The sequence below is a fragment of the Lithobates pipiens genome, unplaced genomic scaffold (genome assembly GCF_037356315.1).
Source record: "Lithobates pipiens isolate NorthernLeopardFrog02 unplaced genomic scaffold, aLitPip1_a1.2 Scaffold_23, whole genome shotgun sequence".
In the NCBI taxonomy this organism is placed as follows: Eukaryota; Metazoa; Chordata; class Amphibia; order Anura; family Ranidae; genus Lithobates; species Lithobates pipiens.
Window position 1 is genome coordinate 224696505 of NW_027507785.1, and position 27981 is coordinate 224724485.

Below are 27981 nucleotides of genomic sequence, written 5' to 3' on the forward strand. Positions count from 1 at the left end.
GATGATGATGATGATGAAAGACTAATCTGGCTGTCCCTGTAGCATACACCGTCCTTTCCCTTTCTCTAAACTAACAAAAGACACTCAGGCTGCTGCAAGAATCAGCAGCACAGCAAACCTATCAACACCTAACACCTATACCAGTCCTGAAAAGAACTTTTGTGTACCAAATAGCTAGTGGTTTATCTCTCCCTACTCCACACAGGAACCTGTCCCTATCGTAACAGAAGAAAGAATGTAAAATGGCCACCGGATCGGGTGTATTTATAGGTTAGGGGGAATGTACAAGTGTCCATGTGCTGTCATGTCTCAATTGGCTGTCCTGTATCACATGATAAACGTGTCACCAAAGGTTAAAGTTCTTGTATACATTAAACACGTAAGTCCGCCGCGGCGAACGACGGAAAAAGGCGTTCGAACGTGCGGACCGCGAATGTCGGAAATTCGCCGCGAAACGACCGCCGGGCGAACCGTTCGGCCATCACTAATTATTATTACTAGTCAAACAACATTAGAATTCTTCTATAGCCTATGGGCAGAGCATTTGACCATAAATGTCCGCTCACAGTGATCGTATATTTTTAGCTGCTTTGTCAAATCTTCATGTCTCTATAATGTCAAATCTTTTCTGTCTAATATCGACTAATCTTGGACTAATAGACTTAGGTTAGGCACATTTGACCATAGGTTTGATAGACACAGATCGCTATTGTCACCGCCATGTTGAATCTTCTATCTACCTATATCAAGCTGTTGTTGCAACGATATGAAAATATAATGTAAACGAAAATAAAGCATTTTTTATTTTGAATCTTGCGGATTACAGATTCTGCGCGTTCATTATAGTTTTGTTAAAACGAACATGAAAAATCAGAAATTCAGACGAAAATGCATTCGGACGAAAACAAATGCACATATCTACTATATACCTTTTTGGCTGATCTATATACCACAGTCAGTCATAAACTGCACAGTTTCTCCAGTGCTGAGAGTTCTGGTAGGAGGAGATTTCCACTACAGCCTGTATACACTCCCACATGTGTGATGTCAATATCATGTGACCTGGCTAGCTCAGAGAACAGGTAAATGTTCTCTCCAGCATAAAGGACACAACTGAACATGTGCAGGTTGGTTACCCTGTGTCATGATCACTTAGTGCCCCTGTTCCTCATACCAGCACCTCGGGTGTTGGCTGTTGCCTTTCCCCTGTCTGTGTTCACCTGCAAGGCAATTGATCTGATCAGTCACCTGATATAAGCAAGCTGAAACACTCTATCCCTTGCTTGTGATAGAGACAGTTACCTGCATTGTTCCTGTTCAAGCCTCCCATTTGTCTGCCTTACTTTGCTGTTAGATTTCCCTGTGTATGACCAGGATCGGATATAGGACTATTCCCTGAGCTCAGCCTGCCTTATTACCTAGACTGTCATGGGATCGGATATTGGACTATTCCTTGAACTCAGCCTGCCTTATTGGCAGAAATCATGAACCAGACAGAGACAGAAGTACAATTAAATCACACTTGTTTATTAATAAAAAATAAAAAGGTAAATAGAGTAAGCGTAGTCAAAGCATAGGCAGAGTCCAGTAACCGGATCGAGTAGTCAGCCAGGCCAGAGTTCAGTAACCAAATTGGGTAATCAGCCAGGCCAGAAGTCAGGGATCCAAGTAGAGGAACAGCAAGCAGGATAAGGAGCCAGAAGGGATGTCAGCAAGCAATTCTTTAAACAGGATCGCAGGAGATGGTTTCTTGTGATGTGACCAAGGTGAAGGCAGAGATGAAGTGAGTTGGACAGCTTTAAGTAGGCAGGTCAGACGAGCAGGATCAGGAACAGCTGGGTAACTGTGGAGAGAGATGAGAGCTGGCAATTAGCTGACAGCTGAGCAGCCAGCCCAGAGAAGGAAGGGCTAAGCCAGCCCTGACTCTTATTACCTAGACTGTCATTGGATCGGATATTGGACTATTCCATGAACTCAGCCTGCCTTATTACCTGTATCGTCTTAGAACCATGCTATCTGTCTGCTAAATCAAAAGTAGTCTGTCGTTTGCTCTGTTCGCGTCTGCTCTATGGTGGCCAGGCACTATAGCATTGTGTATAAGTCTTAGGGTCAACCAAGTACCGGTAGGCCTGCTTGTCTTAAGGGAAAGGGGGCTGCTATAGGTGAAGCACACAGTAGCTAGCTATAGTGTCTGACCACCTGCATTGAGGTAGATGTGACATTTGTGACACCCTGCCTGTGTTAGCTAGCCTTCCCCAGATAGACAGTTCAGGGAGAGAAGGATCTGTGCATATAGGATAAAACAGACTTTTTACACAATGCAGAGGATTAACCCCTTAAGTTCCACAGTGAGTATAACAAGCATGCTATGCTAGATATCAAGACAGATTTTACTGTTATGGGTTTAGTAACACTTTAAGCACAGCACTGTCCTTTGAAAGCTTGCTACATTTGGCAGTCTCTCCCTTTGTAAATCCCTGGGTGTGCTGATGTACTCACTCTGTGCTCCTTGCTCCCTGCTGCCCTTTGGCAAGATTCCTTCTCAAACTGAATGCTGAAAGGATTCTTCCAAGCAAGCCTGAGCCCCAGCCTGGAGGCAGAGCCCCCCTAGACCCGGGGGACACCTCCTAGGCCACCGACAGCATCCCCAGCACTCCATCTTCCACTGGACTTTTCTGGGGGCCAGGCTTCACCATAATTAAGGGATGACCAAGCCACCCTGCCAAGCCCTCTGCCTGGGGATTGGCCATTTTCCTTCAAGTATGTAAATCAGGACCTCCTAGCCTCCACCCACTAAATTCCAAAAGCTTCTTCAAACCTCTAGGTCCAGGGGGAGGTACCAGAGACCTGCACTGTAGAGCCATCCAGCCTGACCTGCAGTAACCCGACCCAATTTCAGACTCACATAACTCACCATGGGTAAATTTGCCTACACTAACTCTAGTAGCACACTAGAGGATGCTACACTATTATTTGCTATTTTAAACACAGACTGGTCTGTGATACAGTTATTTAGTTACAATGGTTAAAGCTCAAGCAAAACTCATAATTCAGTAATAAATTTGCTACCAAGAATTCAGTAACAGTATTATGCTTTCAATAAACTGCTTAAGGAAAAGATATTTTCCATAAATCTTTCAGCATGTAACAGGCAGGGAATGTAGCCTGTTTTAGATAACACCCTGCAGCTGTAGATTCTGGGCAGCGCAGTTGCGATTGGCTACCATGCACTTTGGTTCAGCAATAAATCTTCCCCATCCCCCTACATTTTTTGGAGGAAGTTGTTTTCACTCACTGTGAACAGACTTGCAGCATTCATCAATCAGGTATTGCTTTGACACACAATTAGTAAAAGAAGCACTCAGCCTGATATTTTGTAAAATTATTTATTGTGACCTGCGTTCTCCTATTTTTCAAAGATGAGCTTTATCTGCAACCATCTAACTTTGTCAGCTGGAAATTTTTATTGATTTTGAGTTTTATTGAGTGATACAGAGCCGTGCTATTCCAAAGGAAACTTTTTGTGGGAAATGGGTGCTGGTAGTTTCCTTTCAGAGCACCCAAACTTTAACAATCACAATAACGCTATCAGCCTAACATGAATGCACTAATTCTCCCTGCAATTCTAACTCACACTAACCCTTCCTGGAAACCTAACAGTAATGCTCATAGTAACCCTCCATATAACCCTAACATCCACCTCAGGCTAACCTTCCCTCAGACATTAATACTCACACTAATCATCCTTGTACCACTAATAATCACACTAACTCTCCGTCTAACCCAACCTGTAAACCTAACATCAACCTTCACACCAACCCTTTCTTTGTTCCTCATACTAAAACTAACTGTTCATGTAACCCTAGCATTAATACTCATACTAACCTTCCCTCTAACCCTAACTTATCCTTTACTCAAACCCTTACAATTACCCTTCCTCTAATTATGACACTAATATACTAACCATGCCTGTAACCCTAACACAAATACACCAACCCTCCCTGTAGCTCCAACATCAACCCTCACACTAGACTCTTCTGTAACCTGAATACTAATGGATAAAGCCTTCTTTTAACTTATCCTCCCTGTAACCCTAAATATAAACCTCACTAACTATATACACTAAACCTAATATTAATACACTATCCTTACCTGCAATATCTAATATTACCCTCCCTGTAACCTTAAAGTGATGCTAAACACACTGTTTATTTTACATTAGCCCTTCTCATTTTTTTAAATGGATGATGACACTGTATTTAGTATAATTATAAACAAATCAAAGTACCTTTTTTCATAAGCAATATACAGCTGTCATGTGACCCAACTCTTTGCCAGCCTGTCTGTCACATGTTAAAAAAAAAAAAAAACAGCCATCGGAGTACAGAGGATAAATACATAATTAATATTAAATAGATGTTTAAAATTGTCATACAAATATGTATTTTTAACTGTATTTTTGCCAACCACTGCCTGCCCCCCCCCCCCCCTTTAGACTGTGTCTATTGTTGGCATGTGTTTAGAATTAGACCTCTTTCACACTGGGGCAGGGACAGGGGCGGCTGTAAAGCGCTGCTATTTTTAGCGACACTTTACCAACAATTTTGCGGCGCTATTTGGCCACTGGCAGGGGATAAAACTGCCATTTCAGCTAAAGACAAACCTTACAGCATCCAATGTAACTGGTTCCAAAGTCCCATTGCAGTGAAAAATCATAAAGGATCATCTGAAAGCTCCTCCCCAATGAGTGCGCTCTGTTCTTAATGTGTTTGTACAGCCGGTTAGTAAGAGGTAGGGTCTACCCTTAGGTGGGAAGGTAGAGGTGGAGTCAGTGCATACTGTTTGGAGACAGGTGTAGTGCAAAGGGAGTTTAGCCTAGATTGGAGAGCAAATAGTGTGTCTTGCTCTGCTCATGTAGGATTATTAGGAGCTCAGCAGGGACTCTATGAAGTTCTTGTTAGGTGGATGTTCTTTTCAAGGGAATGCTATCAGTTATCTCCCAAGTGGGCACTATCAGGATAGCTGGAAGTTATTGCTATTATTGGATTTCCCTTAACTGCTTCAGATCCATGCAATAGCCGAATGACGGATACAGTGCGGATCTGCTTTGCCAGGAGGCCGTCAATAGACGTCCTCCCCTCTGCACAATCGCCACTCCACCCTGAAGGGCATCAATAAGACTCGGGTCATCACAGATCAGAGTAAGGGGTTGATCCCGGCCCCTTACCACATAATCAGCTGTCAGCCAACTGACAGAGTGAGGAGAAAAAAAATCTGATGATCGGTTTCTGTTGAAGGGACACCAATCCCAAAGAGGAAGAGGCAAAGCCACCTCATATGCACCCACCAAAACCACCTGCCAGTGCCATAAATTAGTGCCCACAGTGCCAGCAATCAGTGCAACCTATCAATGCCCACGAGTGCCACCTCTGAATGCCCACCAGTGGTGCCAATCAGTGCATCATCAGTGTCATCTAGCAGTGCTGCCTATCAGTGTCACCTACCAGTGCCGATCAGTGCCCATCACTGCCACCCATTAGTGCCACCTATTAGTGCCCTTCAATGCCACCTATCAGTGCCCACCAGTGCCACCTCATCAGTGCCCATCAGTGTCGCCTTATCAGTGCCCATCATTGTCGCCTTATCAGTGCAGCCTATCCGTGCCCATCAGTGTTGCCTCATCAGCATACATCAATGAAGGAGAAAAAGTTTGCAAAATGTATTAACAAAATATAAAACGGTTTTGTATTTATTTATTTTTTTTAATTGGTCTTTTTTAAATAAAAAACCCAGAGATGATCAAATACCACCAAAAGAAAACTCTATTTGTGGGGAAAAAAATTATAAAAATGTAATTTGGGTACGGTGTTATATGACAGCATAATTGTCATTCAAAGAGTGACAGCACTAAAAGCTAAAAATTGGTCTGGGCAGGAAGGGGGTTTAGGTGTCTAGTAAGCAAGTGGTTAAGTGGGCAATGAATCTGGTTTTGGCCAGCCATGTACTATAGAACCAGGCTCTTTATGAACTGTTTTTCAAGGTTATGCACAGTAAATAAGAGTTAAGGGAGGGTGTGGACTGATTGTTCTTATTGCTATGGGACTATGGGTAAGCCCATATTTGGGAAGCAAAGACAGAGACCTGGCTTGCTTGTAAAAATGGTGGTGGGCTGGTAAAAATGGTAGTAAAATGTGTCTCCCTAGGAGACCACATGCCACGTATACCACAACCCTGTGACTTCTGGGCCGGGGTGTCAGTAATATCGACCAGGCCACCTGTAACCATGGTAATCTGACGATGCCCCCTGCAAGTAGGTTTGTGTATGTTTCCTGATGTGGCCCTATAAACCCAGAACAGTGAAACTCAGGGCTTTGGATACTCCATCACTGGAAATAATTTACAGTAGGCCCCAACAAGAGAACTGGCTAACATAAGAAAATATAGATTGAAAGTGGAAAAATTTACTTTATAGGCAACACTGATAAAAAACAGTGGTGCCTTATCCTGTCATGGTGCATGTAGCTCTTTGATTTATAACATAAGAAAATGATCCTGTACTTCCAATAATACTTTTTATTGAAGCCTCGTTTGACAAGTGGTTGACAGATGGATCAGAGATGCAAATGTTAGAGCTTAGCCATTACCTGAGAACTGGCAAAATAGGGGGTGCTACAGTCTGGTGCAGGAACAGAGGTTGAGTGAAAAGGGGAGATGGTCAGGAAGCTGAGGTGGCCTACACACAAAATTTGCAGTGGAATATATATATATATATGTGTGTGTGTGTGTGTGTGTGTGTGTGTGTGTGTGTGTGTGTGTGTGTGTGTGTGTGTGTGTGTGTGTGTGTGTGTGTGTGTGTGTGTGTGTGTGTGTGTGTCTGTGTGTGTGTTTTTCTCTCATTGTAATAGAAATGACACATAGAATAAAAGTTTTAATAGAAAAGTAGATTCTGCTTTTCGCTGAAAGATTCACATTCCCGTTAGTTCTGTTGACTCTAGTGAAACCTACTTTGAGACATTAAACTGTCTAAATTACATTGACAGGCCCTGTATCATTTATGCAGGTGGAATGTCATCAGATCTTCGGGTTTTGACCTTATCCGTGATTTTCCGTAGTTTCCTGTCTGTTTCTGCTAGGCCATTGATATTCCGCTGTTCACTCTGAATGTATATCATGCTAAAACTCTGTATTCTGGTGGGAGAATTTTATTCATTTGTTTTAACTAAAGGACTTTACTGCCTCTTGCTGGACTCTTCTATTATCACACCTTTCTACAGCAACTAATTTGGGTTCTATTTTCATATTTTCCAAGCAATGACAGAAATCAGACAGACATTACAAGCAGACATATACATAAATCTGTCATGATTAAATATTTACAGGTCTGCATTCAACACAAACAGACTTTCTCTGGATTACGAAATGTCCATGTGGTTTTACTTAATGGAATAGCATCAGTGTGTTTTGTTTTGGTATATCGTCAGTAGAGTGGCTTAGTGATTAGCAGTGTAGCCTTGCAGTGCTGGGGTTATAGATTCAATACCCACCAGAGTAATGAATCTGTGTTTGGGTGAGCTCTGTCTATATGGGTTTTCTCTCACAAACTAGTATATGCTGGTAGATTAATCAGCTTTCATTTAGACTGGTACGTGTATGTATGTATAATCTTTTTTGAGGAGCAGGGACTGAGTTCTATGCCCTTTGCAAGCCAGGGGTGCTCAACCTGTGGCCCGTGGACCACAAGTGGTCCTCTGAGTCTTCTGATGTGGCCCTCAATCTCAAACCAGGGAAGTGCATGCCTGGGGTTGGCAACCTTTTGATCAAGATCTGGGCTTGCTGACCTGCCATCCCAAAGCATCAGAGTGCAAGGAGCCAGCGCCGGCAGTGGAGGAAGTGCATTTGGTATCAATCCACCTGGAACAGAAGCTGGCACTAAAGAGGAAGCAACGCTTATGCGGCTCCTGTCCCAGGTGGAATGATACCAAATGCACTTCATGTGGGACCTTTCTAGCAGCCTGGACATGAAGAGTGATGCCAGCAGAAGCTGGAAGAGGGAAAAAAAGGTCAGTGTATTAAACAACATATAAACTGCACTTATGCAATGTGCATATAAACATCTATAAAAGGGTTAACAGCACTCCAGTGGGTTAGCTGCACTGAGCCATACATTTCTTAAAATCCTGCGGGTTTGGTGCGCTTTCTGAAAGTGCATCAAATTCCCTGAATGTAAGAGGTTTGCTGCAGGTGCACTCATGTGGCCTCCTGTGACATTCTGTTTTATACTTGGACAGGAGGGGCTGCATATACATTTTTCTCCTGCAGCTGCTTCTCCTCTTTTCCCTCCTGCCGGCATTCAGTGGAAGGAAAATGTTCATTATGCTTTTTATTTGAAATTCTGAACCATTTCATTTTGGCCTGCAACTGGTTGTTAAAACACTTAAGTGACCCTTACTCTTCAAAAGGTTGCGCACCCCTGCTGTAAGACTGTCAGAAACCATGAAGCAGACTGAGACAGAAGTGCAGTTAAATCACACTTGTTTAATAATAATAAAAACAGGTAATCGTAGTCAAAACATAGCCAGAGTTCAGTAACTGGAATGGATAATCAGGCAAGCCCAAACATCAGGGAGCCAGAGATGAGCGTAGTGGAACAGCAAGCAGGATCTGGAGCCAGAAGGAATGTAAGCCAAGCAAGTCTTTAACAGGAATACAGGAAAGAGTCTTTAGAGATGTGACCAAGGCAAAGGCAGAGATCATCTGGACTGGACGGCTAAGTAGGCAGGACTGAAGAGCAGGATATCATCAACAGGTGAGTCACTGTGGAGAGATAGGAGCTGGCAATTAACGGACAGCTGAGTGGCCAGCTTTGAGAGGGAAGGGCTGAGCCCAGCCCTGACAAAGCCATTGTGAAGTATGTTGAGTGTTCTATATGAGGCTTCTGATCCTGTGCAACGTAAATTCCAATGTATATGCCCTGCCTGGAAAGCCCAGATGCTGCATACGGCTGTCCATAGAATTGAATGGCTGTGCACGGCTGAAATCAGGTGTATACCAGTCCTCTCACTAACACTTAATTAGCATACGATTGTAAGCTCTAACGAGCAGGGCCCTCTAGTCCCTCCTGTATTGATTTGTATTGTAAATGTACTGTCTGCCCTCATGTTGTAAAGCACAGCGCAAACTGTTGGCACTATATAAATCCTGTATAATAATAATAATAATACAGCCGTATGCAAAAAATAACTATTTTGCATAAGTCTGTACTCTTTATAAGAGTATATATATATATATATATATATATATATATATATATATATAAACGTAAGCACTGGCATAACGCTATACCCGATTACAGCAACACAAGGCGAAAATAGCCTGGGTGTTTTTTTTGCTGCACATGCTCAGGTGTCCACGTGCAAGAGACCTAAAAGCATAAAATATACACTTATTACTTGAAGGATGTTTTAAAGACTGATGCATTGCCGTTTGGAAGACATCTGGTTTAGGACCCAATGTAATTTTACACCATTTTTCACTTTATTATTAATGATTTTAACATGATCATTCATTAATCCATCTCTCCCTCTATCCCTGCATCCACTGACTTTCATTGATTGTAAATAGATAATAAATGTCCATAGTTTGTATCAAAGTATGCCTATACCATCAGAACAATGATTTTCCCATTATGTTTCCTTATACTTTTAAGGGAACAAAATGCCAAAAGGGTGGATTCTGGAGATTTAACATTGCAATTATCCTTCCAGGTGACTATGCTTGGTTATCACTGGTTTTAAGACTCAGGGCTCCAATCAGAAAAGCATACAACATGCGGTATTTGGGTCACATGACACATTCATTTCCATGTATTGCATGCAATACTGAAAATGTCAATTCATTATCCCTTTATGCAGCATTTATCTCAAAAAGCAAAGCGTCTCAATAAATACAGCATAAAACAGCATTAGTGAGCATAAAGTGAATAAATGCATGCATGCGTTAAATAAGCAGTGATCCAGGAATGTGATATTTAACCACTTCCCGTCTGCCATATAGCAATATGATGTGCACAAAGAGGTTCTGTAATCCTGACCGGACATCATATAAAGTGATCAGGATAACCCGCAATTGTGAACCCGCAGGGGCTCACAGCGGGACGATCGTTGATGCGGTGTGTCAGTCTGACATACAACCATCTGGGTAAAGAGCCTTTGACAGAGATTCTTTACCATTTGATCATCTGTGTCCAATCACAGTGCAGACAGGAAGAGCCGTTTATCGGCTTTTTCTCCACTGACAGACGCAAGTAGAGGAGAGCCAATCGGCTGCTCTCCTGACAGGGTGGGGCCTGCGCTGGTTGATTATCAGCGCAGCCCCCCCCCGAGTGAGGATGCCCAGCCAGGACCACCAGGGATGCCACCAGGGATGCTGACCATGGATACCCACCATGGATGCCCACCCAGGGCCACCAAGGATGCCACTCAGGACCACCAGGTATTAACTTTAAAGGTGCCAGTCAGTGCCCATTCTAGATGCCAATCTGTGCCCAGCTGTAAAGCCTGCCAGTGCCTCCTTGTCAGTTCTGCCTAACAGAGCCATCTATCAGTGCCCATCAGTGCCACCTATTAGTGCCCATTAGTGCTACCTATCAGTGCCCATTAGTACCTCCTGTTAGTGCCCATCATTGCCACCTATGAGTGCCCATCAGTGCCGCCTATCAATGCCCATCAGTGCTGCATATCAGTGCCACCTATCAGTGTCCACCAGTGGCGCCTATTAGTGCCCATCAGTGCTCCATATTAGTGCCTTATCATCAGTGCCCATCAGTGCCACCTCACCAGTGCCCATCAGTGCCACCTTATCCATGCCCGTGAGTGCAGCCTCATCAGTGCCCATCAGTGAAGGAGAAAAATTACTTATTTACAAAATATTATAACAAAAACAAAGAAAAAACATTTTATTTTCAAAATGTTCTATTTTTATTTTATTTGTTTAGCAAAGAAAAAAAAATATAGTGGTGATCAAATACTACCAAAAGAAAGCTCTATTTGTGGGAATAAAGTGATAAAAAATGTGTTTGGGTACAATGCAGCATGACCGCGCAATTATCAAAGTGATGTCTGTAAGGGTTTACAACCCCTTTGAGTGGTCGGCACCCATTACATCCTTAACCATGACTCATCTGCTGTCAGCAGGATTACCCTTATCAGACCTCTTATTATGCACAGCTGCACCAGATTCTGTGTGCGCCAGTTTTAGTAAATCTCCCTCCTGTATGTCTATGTGCTGGGATCACAGTATGCAGAACATTAGCCTGTAAGCCCTTCTGGGTGTGAAACTGATGTCTACGAGTCTACATAACCCACAAAGCTTTTCATCATATCATCATAACGCAATTCAGTGCCATAAAAAAAATGATAAAGATAGAAGTGAAGATCAATAAAAAAAAGATATTGTATACAATACTAACAACAGTATCACAAAAATAACAGACCAGGTCCATGCACTATTAAATAGTGAAAAAAGTCCCATAATAATCTCAATGCAAAAAACAAAGTGCAAGGATGAAAGGGATTCATTTGGATGGGATGCGTGCTTTTCCTTATTTTAAACAAGGTCCTTACCGCAAAGCCATGACCCTCTTAATCAGAGAAGTCATAAAGCACTTAGGTTTATGTAACCATCCAGTAAAACAGATGACCCCAGGATCTTTTAGCCTCTCCCCACTATACCTCTTGGTCTCACAACTCACAGATCATATAAGGAGCCATATGCTCCCCATTTGGATTGCTTCTTCATCCATTCATGCATGGTGATCTTGCAGTGTTAACTCCGCCCTATATGCTTCATCACAACTGATGTCATGGTGGCACCCTTTCATCTTTGCACATTGTTTTTTGCACTGAGATAATTATTATGGGACTTTTTTTTCTCTATTTTATGGTTAATGGACATGGTTTGTTATTATATATAAGTGAGGTAAGGTTGAATAAAGGCACTAGTCCATCCAGTTCAACCTGTGTGGGTGTGGGTGTTCATTTTTTTTTTATCTTCATTTTTCGCTTTATCGATTATTTTATATGCACAGAATTGTATTATGATGATATGCGCAGTTTGATTATCTCAGTGCTGTTTTTTCATTACTCTATAACCATTTATATTTATTGGCATGCTAGCTTTTCTTTTTAATTGAACCATAAGCACGATTCCACTCTTTTTATTTTTGGTTTTGAACACACCCTAGTTCATTTTCAGTTCCAGTGCAAAGGAATGTGCATAAATGTGAGAACAAAAATATTTGCATAATAAATATAGGTTTTGTAGTGAAGGAAAAAATCATGTCAAAAAATTAACCACAAACACATTACAAACAGAACCACACACTAAACAAGATGTAATTGAGCCATAAGGTTGATTACTCAGGCACAGTAATTTTCGAGAGCTCATTTGCATCTTCACATACTTGCGGTAACACAAGGCAAAACGCACATAATGTGTAAACCATGGTGCAGTGTGTTGTGATACCATTCATTTTTAATGGCACACCAATGCTGTATTATAGTAGTGAGTAATGTACCTGCACTGCAGAGAACCACAGTGTTTATGGTGCGCTGTGTTAGGTGCATTTTTTACTTAACGTGCACCGCCACCAAATTTAAAACAATTGCCTTTGTTATTCAAAACCATAAGATGTAGATAAAATGGATGCAAAATAAATTGCTCCAGCCAATTAAAGGCTGCCCCTGGGGGTGTCTGCACAGGCTGGAGGCAGCCATTAGACATGTGCAAATAGTTTTGTAACGAATCGAAACTCAGCCAAATTTTGCCTATTTGGGACATTCGGATGCATCCGAATGTCCGAAGAAAAAAATTATAATTTCAACTAATACAAAATAAATTAAAGCGAAAATAACAAATGAATTCTAAGGTCTAGTGAAACAAAAGGTCAACTCAGAGTAAATAGTGCTGGTTCACACAAGGGTGACCTGTCAGGTCACTTAGTCGCCTGACAAGTCGCGCTCCATGCATTGCAATGGAACCATTCTAATAGGAGCGACTCAAGTTGCTCCGACTTAGAAAAGGGTTCCTGTACTACTTTGGGGCAACTTCGGAGCGGCTTGCATTGACTTCTATACAGAAGTCATTTTGCAAGCCACGCTTTACGGGGCAGCTGATTCATTTTGTGCTGGAGGTTGGATTAGTGTAATGCAAAGTGCATTCCTGAGAACTGAGTGAGAAGGGTGTTGTATTGTATTTGAGCATAGAAGAAAAGATATTGTCATTGTGTGTGTTAATGGATTCAATAAACAAACAACTTTCCAAACTACAAATTGTTATCACAAATATATATATATATATATATATATATATATATATATATATATATATATATATATATATATATATATATGTGTGTGTGTGTGTGTACATAAATATTGAATCGAATCAATATACTTACAAAACAAATCAATTTGGTATAACGAATATTGTCACTCTACAGAAATAACAAATTTTCCAAAAACAAATTAACGTAACATAATGAATATAACAGAACAAAATTATGTATTTTACAAATGAAAACGAAACTAAACAAAATTTTCTGTTGTGCACAAGTCTTATAGCCAGAGATATACTGTATGATTGTTTCCTAGCCTGACCATTATACTTTTATGTCTTCAGGGCAGTGTCTACTTTGTTTCCTAGTGTTGAAGAAAGTAGCAGCTGCCTCCACTAATGATACTGGGGATGATTTACTAAAACTGGAGAGTGCAGAGACTGAAAAATCTGGAAGCTGATTGGTTTCTGTGCAGAGCTGCACCAGATTTTGCACAAACAGAAGCCACAAACAGAGGTGGATAGCCAGATAAGGCACAGATAAACAGGAGTTGGTTTACTAAAGGCAAATAGGCTGTTCACTTTGTAAGGAAATTTGTACTGTGCAAAAACAAATTCCCTTAGCTTAGTTAATGTGGTGGAAATTCACTTTGCAAAGAATACTCAATCACAAGCAAGGATTTTTTTTTTATGTATTTTTGCTTACACACAATTGGATGATGAAAGTCAACAGAGCCTCACCTCATTCACTAAGTTAAGGGAAATTCCCCAAAGTAAATAGCCTAGTTAACTTTTGTAAACCAACCCCATAGAGTTCTGGTCTCAGACAGGTACAATGAGAAACTATTAGCAACAGCAGAGATACAGGCCTTGGATCAGTAATATCACAGAAAAGCTGAGTACAAACACCATTCACAGGAATAATGCAAGGCATAAACAGCCAGACAGATGTTAATGTTCTCTGTACAGGGCATGAGCCAACAGACTAATCTATTAATCAGGCACAGGCAGTATGTTCAGCAATCTATGTAATTGTTCTTGTTTAGTGTACATGTGTGTACTGCAAGGACTTAAGCTGCAGTGCTCAGTAATGACCAGCAGATGGCTAAGGCTAAAGGCACATTGTTGCACTGCTCACCCATGCAATTAACCTCCAAAAGAAACTTTATTTCCGAATGATTTGACATTGAGGATATGGGAGCAGTGTTCTGCTTGTAGGTGGGGTGCAACATGGTGTGGCAGCAATAAGTCAAAGAGTCAGGTGAAAAAGAAAATGTACATTGAAGTAGTGAGGTAACAGTTCACAACAAGCCCTGTGGGAAGGCTGCCCAAGAGGGTACACTCACGGCTTCAGCAGTGTGAAGAAAGCAGTTTTCAGCCAGACTGATTGCATCTGTTGAGAGGGGCAGAATGCAGCCTGGCCATCTTGTGCCTAAGTGGGAAGTTGCTCAGAAGAGTTGTGACCCTAAGCTTTCCCTCCTCATCAGGAACCTCCCCCCTACTGCTCGTACTGTCCCTAAACGTGGGGTACCTTTCCCTACGCTGCACACTCACAGAAAGCACAATAAGCCCTGGAGCCAGGGCCTTAAAAAGGCTCTGCCTGACCCAAGATGGTCACCAGAGTCACATGGGGCGACAGAATACAACTAGATTGCTTGGGACCCAGGAAACCATAGAGAAATCATGTTCCTCGTGAATTCCTCTCCAGCTGCAGAGCCGCTGCGGTTGTGTGCCACCTGCAGTGAAGAAAGTAAACTGCAGCATCCTACATGCTTATGTGAATACTGGTTAGGAGAGCAAAAGATGGATCTTGTTGTCTAACACTTCTTGGAGATCCAGATAGCAGACAATTGTGCTGCAAGTTTGAAAATGACTTGTTAAGATATTGCTAGACTTGCCAGGCTTCACAAGTTTTTTGCACAATTGCAACAAGTTTGCATTTCATGACTTCAGATCAACTTTCTTTGCAAACATTCTGCAAGTCTGCGGTAAGTTCAGTTGTGTTGTGCCATAGTCATCCCACCACAGGGGTCACTGTGTCTGAATTTATGCTCTAGACTTGCAGAGCTTTTTCTGTAGACTCACTACTGCAACTTTGCTCTTGCTAGAGACTTACCACGCAAATTTGCTACAAATTGGTAAAGTGTCAACTAGAACTTGTGCTTCAAGTGCTCTGCAAGTGTACAACTGGCCAGTGAAAATGTGCAGCAAGTTCAGGGCCGTTTTTAAAGCGGGACTGTACTGCAGAAAAAAATATTAAAAGCCAGCAGCTACAAATACTACAGATGCTGACTTTTAATAAATGGACACTCACCTGTCCCGGGGTCTAGCGATGCCGGCAGCCGAGGCCGATCAATCGCTCGGCTCTCGGCTGCTGCCGCCACCATTCTAGGTGAGGGAATCAGGAAGTGAAGCGCATGCGCGACTTGTGCAGCGCAATAGGAATTGTCCGCGCTGTCTATGGGACCCGTGTGTGTCCCAGCAGACAGCGCGGCAGGACAAGAAATAGCATAGACTCCCACGGGAGTCTATGCCCGGAAGTGGGTGTAAATACCTGTTTTTAACAGGTATCTGCACCCCCCTCCCCCCTGAAAGGTGTCAATTGTGACACCGGAGGGGGGAGGGTTCCGATCAGCGGAAGTTCCACTTTAGTGTGGAACCCCGCTTTAAGGCAGGGCAAAAGGGGCAGCTGGCCTGGGCCCTGTCATTGTTGTGTGGCCCAAAGCAGCTGCCTCATACTTGCCAACTATTCTGGTTTAAATTACCTCGTCCCTTGAGGCTTTAGTCCAGTGCTGTGTCCCAATATCTCAGTGTGAAATGCTGCTACTAATGCTGCCCAGCTCTGAACTATTGTTGTGTACAGTTGACTCACCTGCAGACCCTGCGTTTACATGTAAATTACCGGCATTCATACATAAATAGCAGCAGCATTCATATGTAAATAGGGGATATCATGGGGGGCATGATATACCCCCCTAAAGTCAGTAATCTTTAGCAACCAATCAACAAAGAGAAATCATGTGCTGTAACCTCTAGCAAATTGGCAACTAATCAGTGAGCCGTAATGTGTGCTGTAACCTCTAGCAACCAGTCAGTGAGCGGTAATGATATGCTGTAACCTCTAGCAACCAATCGCAATAATTGCCTGATCTTATTCAGTAAACTGATTTTAAATCTAGCTGCTATTTATTGTATGCAAGGGTGCAATCAATATTATAGATGACCCTGAGCAAGTTAACAAGACTTACACTTCAACACTGCCACAAAATTGAGGCAAACTATCCTTGCTATCTAGGGATTACTGCAAAACATTGTGAAACGTTCCCCCCATATTCCTTTCCCCCGATGCAAGAAGTGGATGAGCTGTGTGACAGCTGAGACAAAAAATAAAGCACCCCCACCTAGATCATAGAGGGGGCCCTATATTATCAAGTACGCTTTTTTGCCTGGGATGTATAGCCACTGCATAGTTACTCCCCTGCATAAAGTTATTATAACAAACCACAGATACACAATATAAAATATGCTCCCTAATGGTATGTTTAATGTAAATATGATTATATACGTTAATACCACATTTAGGTTTCCATGTAATGTTTAAACCAGTACTTTCTAGCATCCAGAAACAATTATAACGCTATTTAAGACATAACAAACCCACACAGGTATTCTACCGCAGGAGACCAAGGCAGCTGACAACACTTTGCTTTAAATATAAAATCAGGCAACATTTACAATGCTTAAGTATGAAGATTATTTCATATTAAATACAATTAAAGCAGATGATGTCAGCAGGAAGCTTTTATTCTGTTTTAATTAGAAATAAAATATGCGCCATACCTAGCACCGGCTCTGGTGACAATAATATCAAGTAAATAGATTAGGCTGTGATGCTAGTTATTAATAATTTATCATTGTTTGTACCAGTTTCACATTGCATATGAAGGCACCTCATATAAACTATAATGATCTGCATTACTTGCCTAATTGCAAAGGTTCGTTATTAGCAATTTAACACAATTTACTAATAAATATCTGCACAGTGATGTACAAATATACCAATAACAGACCAGATCTGTATTTGTTGCAGTGCTCCATGTATATTACACTCATAAATAGGTTTATTGCACAGACTGTAATTAGTAGAGGTGAAAAAATGCTGCAAAGGTTAGTTCACCAAAAACTGATATTTTAATTCTATGTAGATGGTTAGTCAGTTGAGTAGATTATCAGCTTCATATTCCTTTTTTGGGACATTGAGATCTCATTAGCCAAAGTCTGACTACCAGCAGTGTTAATTTCCTCGACTAAAACATTTAAGTTGACTAAATGAATACTATTTTTGTTGACTAAAATATGACTTAAAATAAAACAATTGAGATGACTAAAATACGACTAAAACTAAAATGCCATTTTAGTCAAAAGACTTATGCTGTGTACACACAACTGGACTTTTTGACCGCAAAGGTCAGACGGAACAAATCCGCCAGACAATTCAATCGTGTGTGGGCTTCATCGGACCTTTGCTGTCGAAAAATCAGACGGACTTTAGATTTAGAACATGTTTCAAATCTTTCAGACGGACTCGAGTCCGGTCGAAAAATCAGTTCGTCTGCATGCTAGTCCGACAGATGAAAACCGATGGTGGGGCAGCTATTGGCTACTGGCTATGAACTTCCTTATTCTAGTCTGGTTGTACGTCATTACGGTCGAATCCGTCAGATTTTGGTGTGATTGTGTGAGGCCAAGTCCGTTCGTTCAGAAAGTCTGTCGGAAGTCTGCCGAAAGTCCGTCAGGAAGACCGTCGGACCTAGTCTGCCGGAAAGTCCGGTCGTGTGTCCACGGCATAAGACTAAAACTAATTTGAAATTTGACTTCAATATTAACACTGGTATGTTGTGCATGTTTATACCTCAATACCATAAAAAATAACATATTTGATTTTTCACTCCAGCAGTATTTAATGAGTTTGGATATTGTAGAGAAATGTTAACTAATGCATTACAATTTAATTACACCCATTAGATTTTAGACAACGAAAATTTGTTTTAGTTGACTAAAATGTACTGGAGATTTAGTTGACTAAATACGACTAAAACAATTGCAGAAGACTAAAATGGGACTAAAACTAAAATGCCATTTTAGTCCGAAGACTAAGACTAAAACGAAATCAAAATTTGCTGTCGAAATTAACACTGACTACTAGCCATAGCCTTTAAGACTAGGTATCCATATACATATATAAAAACAGTGCAGCGCATAAACTAACAACATAAACAGAGACAACAAAAAAGTCCATAAGAGAGCACCAACAAGTGTCCATACAGGGTGATTCTATCAGTAGGCAGGCAAGATGAAACGTTCAAACAAGTGATATCCTCCACCAGTTGTAAATACCAGCAGCTCACCTCACTGAATGGACCCCTGAAAAACAGTTGGGTCAAACAAGCAGCCCCTTTATATGGGTACATGTACTGGTCCGCTCGATGTCTGCATCACTGGAGATGTACTTGTTAACAACAACAGGTCTCATGCATCCAGACAATAGACTCCAAAGTGATCCATCAAAAATGTATGTCCTTTTTTCCACAGATAGAGCTTTCTTTTGGTGGTAATTGATCACCTCTGCAGTTTTTATTTTTCGCCTTCAACTACTCAAGGACCAAGCTTCTTTCTGAGATTTGGTGTTTACAAGTTATAAACTTTTTTATTTTGCTAGAAAATTACTTAGAACCCCCAAACATTATATATTCTTTTCTCACATCCTAGAGAATAAAATGGCGGTCGTTGAAATACTTTCTGTCACACTGTATTTGTGCAGCGATCTTACAAGTGCACTTTTTTTTGGAAAAAATACACTTTTTTTAATTAAAAAAATAAGGCAACAGTAAAAATAGCACAATAGCTCGGCGGGACAGGGCGTGTTTAAAAATGTGTTTTTCTTTTCTTATTTATTTAATCTTTTATTTTTTATGTTTACACTGTTCTTTTAAAAAAAAATAGTGTCACTTTTATTCCTATTACAAGGAATGTAAACATCCCTTGTAATAGAAAAAAAGGCATGACAGGACCTTTTAAATATGAGATCTGCGGTCAAAATTTCCTCAGTGAGGAGAACTCTAAGAGCTGATTGGAGGGAAGGGACATACCCCCTTTCACACATGACCAGTGTAGTTCAGAGGTACCCAACCTGCCTCATACTGCTATACCACTTGTACTCCAATATTCCCATTTCTTACCCTTCTAAAATGATGAGACCACACCATAATTTTGGAGTATATATGGCCATAGCAGCCTATTTATTATTCACACCATATAAATAACTCCAATACCAAATATATACCAAAATATAACCTCCGTAATAACTTGTTTAACTCCAGTCTGTTGGTCTTTGATGGCACCCCCAAACTCCAACACATATTCCACCAATACACTGCGGGACCCTGTTCCACACGATAGGCCTCCAGCAGATAATCAGCTCGGAGACAACCCCCTTCCCGTAGTGCAACCATTACAGTATTCCAGCTAACCTTTCATTGGAATACACCGGAGGGGCACATACTACCGATGAGCCCCCCACCCCTTTCCATCACATATGCTTACTGCCACCGTCAAAGACCAACAAAACACCGCCAATTCACAGCTGCCATGATGAACATCTGCCATGCTCCTGAAAGAAAGAAAACACATAAACCAACAAACACAGACAACATATACGGAGGGTGGGTGGGAAAAACTGCCTCCTCCTTTCTTTCTCCACAACTTTCTGTTCCCCAGCTCAGCCCCGCCTCCTCCTTATATATTACCACTCCACCTTGGACTTTACTCACTGTCCCCTCCCCTCTTATCTCTTCATATTAACCCATGCATTGTCTCCCCTAAACACATGGTCATGCCCGGCCCTGCACTACTTTTTCTTTTCTGTCTTTTCCATTCCGGGCCTCACTGCACAGAGGGATAGAGCTAAGGCTGTCAATCTGCAGGAGCCCCCTCCCCATCACCATTTTCTTTTGGTGTCAGGAAAACTTTTCAGAAGTGATTCATGCTGATAGCAGAGGAATGAAGTAGCAGACAGAAATTACATTTTGTGCACTTAAAGTGGGGTGCCCCCTAAAAAAAATAATTAAAAGTCAGCAGCTACAAATACTGCAGCTGCTGACTTTTAATAATCGGACACTTACCTGTGCCAGGGTCCAGCGATGTGGGGGAACGAAGCCCCCCCTCATTCCCCGCTCCGCTCGCGGCGCTCTCATTCTTACTGTGGGCATAGCCAGGCACCCACTGCGAATGCGCGAGCGGCGCAGGACGCCTTTATACGCCGCACAGTCATCTGGGACACGTGACAGGTCCCAGATGACTGTGCGGCGCGAGGGGAAGTGATGTCACCAGCCCGGGCAATGAAGAAAGCAGACTACGAGGGACCCCCTAGCAACAGGCATTTAGAGGTGAGTAAAAAAAATTTGTTTTTTCCAATTATTTTTTATTTATTATTTTAAGACTTTTTAACTATTTTTTATTTTTTGGTGGCAACACCACTTTAATTGAAACAAGTACACATTATAGAGTTATATGCTTTGTTCATATTTCATGTCTGAGGTTTACAACCACTTTAAGGGCAAGGCTGAGCAAATCCTAGTCATCAGGCAGAAGGGATCTCACCGCTCCAGGAGCACACATGCAGGCTGTAAACTGTCTCTTTGGCTGGGAAGCCACAGGTGCTGGCTATTACCACTGGCAACAGACGAAAAACAAGCTCTGGACTGCCGCACTCTTCAGAAAACCTCTTTCTTTTATTGGAAAATCACATTGCAGATCAACAAACACAGCGACCACTGTACACTACTGGGATATACAGCTGGACTAGGTTTTAATTGTGATGCATCATTTTGCTTGAACAACATGCTTTAACATAATGCAGAGCACAGGGGAAGACAAGTCATTCAGGTCCTCTATCTGACAAGCAAGTTTGATTTAGAGAATTTTGTGATAAATAAATACCGCTATACCCGGTCACTGAATGGCAAACTAGCAATAACTAACCAATTTCCGCCCACCATATAGCAAAATGTCGGCGGCAAAGTGGTTTCAATATCCTGACCGAATGTCATATGACGTCCGACAGGACATCAAGCCCCTGGGGGTACGCTTCGCTGCAATCAATGTTGCGGGGTGTCAGTCTGACACCCCGCAACACTGATCTAGGTAAAGAGTCTCTGATGGAGACACTTTAACACGTGATCATCCATGTCCAATCAAGGCTGATCACAGTATAAACAGGAAGAGCCGGTGATCGGCTTTTCCTCACTCGCATCTGTCAGACGCGAGTAGAGGAGAGACGATCGGCTGCCCCTCTGACAGGGATTTCTGTGCTGATCGATTATCAACGCAGCTCCCCCGAGGATGCCCACACTGGACCACCAGGGATGCCACTAGGTCTACCAGGGATGCCACCACTAGTCACCACCAGGGATGCCAATCAGTGCCCACAATGGATGCCAATCAGTGCCCACAATGGGCATCACTGATTGGCAGGCATTATTGTTTGGCACTGATTGGCATCCATCAGTAACATTTATTAGTGTACAGTGCCACCTATCAGTGCCCATCTATGCCCATCCGTGCCACCTATCAGTGCCCATCTGTGTCGCCTATCAGTGCCCATCCGTGCCACCTTTTAGTGCTCATCAGTGCTGCATATCAGTGCCACCTATCAGTGTCCATCAGTCCGCCTATCAGTGCACCATCAGTGCCGCATATTAGTGCCCATCATCAGTGCCCATCAGTGCCACCTCATTAGTGCAGCCCCATCAGTGCCCATCAGTGAAGGAGAAAAATTACTTATTTACAAAGTTTTGTAACAGAAACAAAAACAAAAAATTTCAAAATTATCTGTCTTTTTTTAATTGGTTTAACAGAAAATAAAAATCCCAGATTGATCAAATACCACCAAAAGAAAGCTCTATTTATGGGAACAAAATGATAAAAATGTAGTTTGGGTACAGTGTAGCATGACCACGCAATTGTCATTCAAAGTGCGACAGCGCTGAAAGCTGAAAATTGGTCTGGGCAGGAAGGTGTATAAGTGCCTGGTATTGAAGTGGTTAAAGCGGAGGTCCACCCTAAAAAACATTTATACATTTTCTTTGAAATAAATGAAAAAACATAGAAAAAAAATGTTTACCAGAAACCCCTGCTACCATGCAGTCTTCCTAATCTGTCTCTTCCTATTCCGTAGAGCTGTTCAGTTACTTCCTTCTCTTTGGCGAGCTGCCCCGCTGCTTTCTGGGACCTGTGTGTGTCCCAGAAGATGACAGGGCCATTCACAAAGCGCCGCACGACTCGCACATGCGCACATGCGCAGGAGGAAAGGGCCAGTGAAGCTGCAAGACTCCACTACCTGTTTCCCTTAGTTAGGATGGTGGCGCAGGCACCCGATCCGATGAACGGATCGGCCTCTGGGGGCCGACATCATGGGCTCGCTGGACAGGTAAGTGTCCTTATTAAAAGTCAGGAGCTACAGTCTTTTTAGTTGCTGACGTTAAAAAATAAAAAAAATGGCTGGACCACCTCATAAGGACTATACTACCAATGATTATGGGGGTGGTGGAAAGGATTGGTAGCTACTGTGTGTTTGTGTGTGGGGGGGTGGGGGGGGGGGGGTTGGGACTGTATACATGGCTATTGTGGGGAGGATGAGAAATACATATTTCAAAAATTCAGTTCTCAAATAGTCCTGCTGAACCAATGTTTAAAATGTGGAATTTAAGCCACACACAATATGGCAGTATACAAAATATTTAATGCAAAAAAAAAACAAAAAAAAAAAAAAGATTCACAAAATCTGACCTTTTATTAGGCAAGTGCAATCTTTTCTGTAAGCTGCAAGCACGTCCTGCATGAGTGACCTTTCAGGAATGATTGTTTATGATCTCCCAGTGTGTATATGTGGAGTTGTGCTAAAGTAGAGGGAGAAGATATTCCAATTTATTTCAAAGGTTACAAATGAAAGCTGAATGCACAACTATATTATCATACCCCTAATTTCTCATTGGAGATAACTATACAATTATTTGTTCACATTGATTGTATTTGTTTTCTTTAAGAAATCGAAGAAATTGAATACAAAATAATTTATGCATTTAAAAGAATTTGCCAAAACAAGCAAAACAATAAAAAAAAAAAAAAAAAACTGGATTGGCAGTCATTCACATATTAATTCTGTCCAAAGGCAGTGACAAAGATCTTAAAAGTCGCAGAGCACTCTCTCTACCTGATGTTAATAATTGTGCCTTGTCCTGTCTTTTTAGGGTTTTTTTTTTGTGTAAATGTTGACTCTGATATGTACTAACACTAACAGCCTAATAAACTATATTATTTAGGCTATTTGCTGTGCTGGTCAAAAGCAGAGCAAAAAAATGTAGTATAAGGAGATCTCAATATTGTTGAGCAATAATTATTCACAATGGTTGCATTTAGAGTGATTTAGGGGTGTCTTTATAAAGAATTTGAATAGCAATTCACAAAAATAAAGTGCAACTACAATTATTATGTGCAAAATGGGCAAGCAAATTAATGTTATTAGGCTATTTCCTGTGCTAGTTGAATTGAATTGAATTTAAAAAATATCACAATTGGCCACTAGATTTTTTTATAGATATTTTTTGTTTTAAACCAATGAAAAACATTGAACCAGCACAGTAAATAGCCTAATGACATTCATGTGTTTGCTCTATTCACATACAGCCAGACCGGTAAAAACAGTGGGGGGAAAAAAGCCTAAAAAAAAGAAAATGTATGCAGCCACCACATCTAATGATTGTTAAGCTATGATATATTACATTTTTAGTTTTAATACTATCTTAAGGGTTATGGAATAGGTTGAGATTAAGTTATAGGGATATTTTTTGTCCTGTAAAAGGAGGAGGAATACTAACTTTTCCAGTAGTTAGTAGTAGTTTCTTCACTCAGAAACTTCATGTTGTGTTGGACAGTGTCCCCCCCCCCCCCCCAATGTGGGTCATGGTTACTCCTGCTGACCCATGCCAGTGAAGGACAGAGTGGTGACATAGGGGTCACTGAAGGAACCATACTGTGCAGGGGGAACAGAAAATCCATCCAACCAGGTAGTGTTAGAAAGTGAAGTTTTCCCTCCCACCCACTAAAGGTAAGTATTCCTCCTCTTCCTTTTTTCTTTGAATCATCTGCCCACCCTCTAGTCGCAGAGTGCTTTTTACTGATGGAACCTATAATACAGCTTCTGTGAATGGAGAAGGAGTGCAGAAAGGGTGGGAATAGCTGAGAATCTTGGGTGAGTGCTCACGTGAGATCTAGCAGCTTTAATAATGAGAAGGGGAAGCACTCATAATGGCACATCCGTAAATTCATGGATACAGGAGAGGTTACTAATTAAGTAACCAAAAGTCTGACTTTAAAGGCATGGAAACAATGGAGAGGTAGCACAAATACTATTCATTGTATTTATTGAAAAAAGTTCATCATATACCTCATGTACAAATTTGCAGTAACCAGAAGGTTTCCAAAGGTATGGAATGCTTATAGCAAAGATATTTTGCTGTAAGTATTCTATACCTTTGGAAACCTTCCGGTTACTGCGAATTTGTACATGAGGCCTAATCCATTTGAAGACAGTGAGATTCACTCTTTTTGCTTTTTTGTTACGTCTTTGAACTTTGATCGTGTCCTAAAGAAGCCTCACGGTGAAATGCGTAGACACACAAGGGCCCATTGTATAAACTGCAGAATTTTCATGTTTTTTATCTTCTTTGAACACTGTGATATATGATGAACTTTTTTAAATAAATACAATAAATATTATTTGTGCTACCTCTCCATTGTTTCCATGCCTTTAAAGTCCGACTTTTGGTTACTTAATTAGTACCCTCTCCTGTCTCCCATTCAGCAGCTTTAATAACCCCCACAGCACAGGACGATTACTGCTGCAGGGGATATAGGGGGTGGGGGGGTTGGCAGGGCATGGAATGTAGGGCATCCAGCACAAGGGACTCTTCTCATTAAATGTAAGTGCAGCCCATTGTGCTGATTAGTAAAAAAAAAATATATATATATATATATATATATATATATATATATATATATATTACATTTAGACTTTAATTAATGAATAGGGACTCAACCAGAAGCTAGGACTGTCTTTATTTATAACATATTTACTATAGAAAAGACAAATATGTTAGTAATAATATTTTATAAAAATAATTGAATTTGCATATCAATTAAAGATATAAATTGGCCTAATAAGAAAGTAAAATTACAAAACAAATACATTTTACAGAAAAGCAGAATTGCTATGAACAGACAATAAAAATAATAATTATATGCATAGTACAAAATTTGTAATAAAAATGTGAAGCAAAAATCAATTTACTTGTCTCTGCACCTCTTCTAAAATAATGCTCCATTAAGCATATAAATATACTGAAAGCTTTTTCTGACAGTATTGTAATTCTGTATGTTCCGCATCTAACAATTATACCAGCCATTCCCAACCTTTTCAACAAATAGGAACCCTTGAAATAACTTTCTGGTCTCAGGGAACCCCTGCTAAAAAATTATTATATCTACAACTCATGGTACATTAGTGTGATGGTCAGTGAGAAGAATTCCCCTTACACTTGTGGTCATTAGGAAGGATTGCCCACTTACAGATAGCTAAAAAGATCAATGGTGTCAGTGGGAACTATAAAATACTATGCCGGTAATGTATTTCTATAGTTTATGTGACTGATGTTTGGAAAGTGGAGAGTAAGGAATGCTTGCTAGTCATCCTATAGGACCCAGGAATCACCACTATCACTGTACAAAGGTAAAAAATTAGGGATGTCACTGTACTATTTCTATGCATGAAGATACTTCTGAATAAAAATTCAGTTACAGTTTGGTTTTATTTTTCCTAATATCATTCATCATAACAGAGAGCATGGGCTAAACCCCATGAATCGTTTTAGATTATATTAGATATGCAACTAGTTATTTTCAATCCTGAACTAATTTGGAACATTAAAAATATGTATTCATTGGAACTCTTGAAGTGCATTTATATCCAATAATTTCTAAAAAATGGAGTGTTGGTCATAAAGTTTTGGGTGCTTTACATTTATTTAGTAGGTGGCATATATTTCTGGACAGAGCTGCCACATTAAGGGTGATTTCTATAACAATGTCTGATACTGGTCACTCCATGTAAAACACGGAGAGGACCCCACTGTACCTTTGCACACTACCTCTGCAAGAAATATGAACTACCTACCATGCATCTGCAGAAGCTTTCATTCATCTCAGCTATGGCAGGATAGTGTTGGCGCTTACCCGCTCCCTCCTGCATCCCCTCCCCTTCCCCATTTATATTGGTCCTTTACTATGATGGGATGCCTTCTTGGATAACAGGAATGTGGGTAAGCTGTGTATTTTGCTAGATTTTAGCTTTTTCTTTTTTTTGTAATTCCTAGCAGTTTCTCTTTTTTCTCTGCTACTTGGCTACTTTAAAGTGGACTTGGTATGCACTAAAAAAAATCCTAATGGTGTTTTCCTGCAATAGGAGAGTTGTTGTAAATCACCTCTCCCATGCAGCATTTCTCCTACCTTTGTTCCAAGGACCACTCTAATGTGACATTGCTGGAGGCTGATGATTGGTAACTGGGGAGTGTATTGTAGGGAGGCATGAAATATACAGGCATGCCCCACTTTTAAGTACATAATGGGGTTTATTTACTAAAGCTGGAAAGTGCAAAATAAGGCTCACTTCTGCATAAAAACCAATGAGCTTCTAATCCCAGCTTGTTCAATTTAGCTTTGGTTATAAAACCTGGAAGCTCATTGGTTTCTATGCAGAAGTGAGCCTTATTTTGCACTTTCCAGCTTTAGTAAATAAACCCCATTGTGTACTTAAAAGTGGGGTATGCCTGTAGTTGGGTGCACCTTCATACACAGAGGTACTGGCTTTTTCTCCTACTGAATGATCACCTTCCCCTCAATATATAGGCATCTTATGGCCAGCAAAGAACCACAAATACAATCTCTCCCGGTTGTATATTTCCTGTGTAATCCTTGTTATTTCTATAACAAGTCTTATCTCTCCCGAGAACTCATCTCTTTGGTTCAGCGATTTGCACTTGTATAATGTACATTTTGTATGAAGACAAAAGAATGTTAATTGAGCAATCCTTTTCCTGTCATCTAACTTATGTGACAGGCATATGCTCTTCACACAAAGGGAATTGTGATTACTGCTGAAATTTGCATTTAACATAAATATATGAATATATGATCAACAAAAGAGAATGTCACAGAGTTCCATAAATTAGACAAAAAAAAAATGTAAAAGAATTCATACACGTCTCGCTATAATATAAATAGATAAAATGTTCATACTGGAAATTTATGTCTGTCTAATGCATATCCCCCTTTTCTTAGCTGACTAATTTTACATTGTTAAATCTTTGTTAATAAAGAAAAACCTATCCCAATTAACCTGCCCTCAATCACAATATCGCAATCATTCTCCTACCTTATAATTTACAGCGTGACAGAATCATGCCATGAAAACAAAGGGAATTGCAGTAAGAACAGAATGTTGCACATAACAAAAAAAATAAAAAAATCGAAATGACG

The 27981-nt window shown here is 40.9% G+C and overlaps 1 long non-coding RNA gene across 1 annotated transcript; it reads right to left on the reverse strand.

Moving 5' to 3' along the window:
- Positions 1-1565: 1565 nt before the first annotated feature.
- On the reverse strand, positions 1566-27976 carry LOC143927020 (uncharacterized). Its single transcript, XR_013262209.1, has 3 exons — positions 27878-27976; positions 23179-23288; positions 1566-1843 (listed from the first exon to the last, which is right to left on the reverse strand). It is a non-coding gene; the product is annotated as an uncharacterized LOC143927020 (long non-coding RNA).
- Positions 27977-27981: the final 5 nt, after the last annotated feature.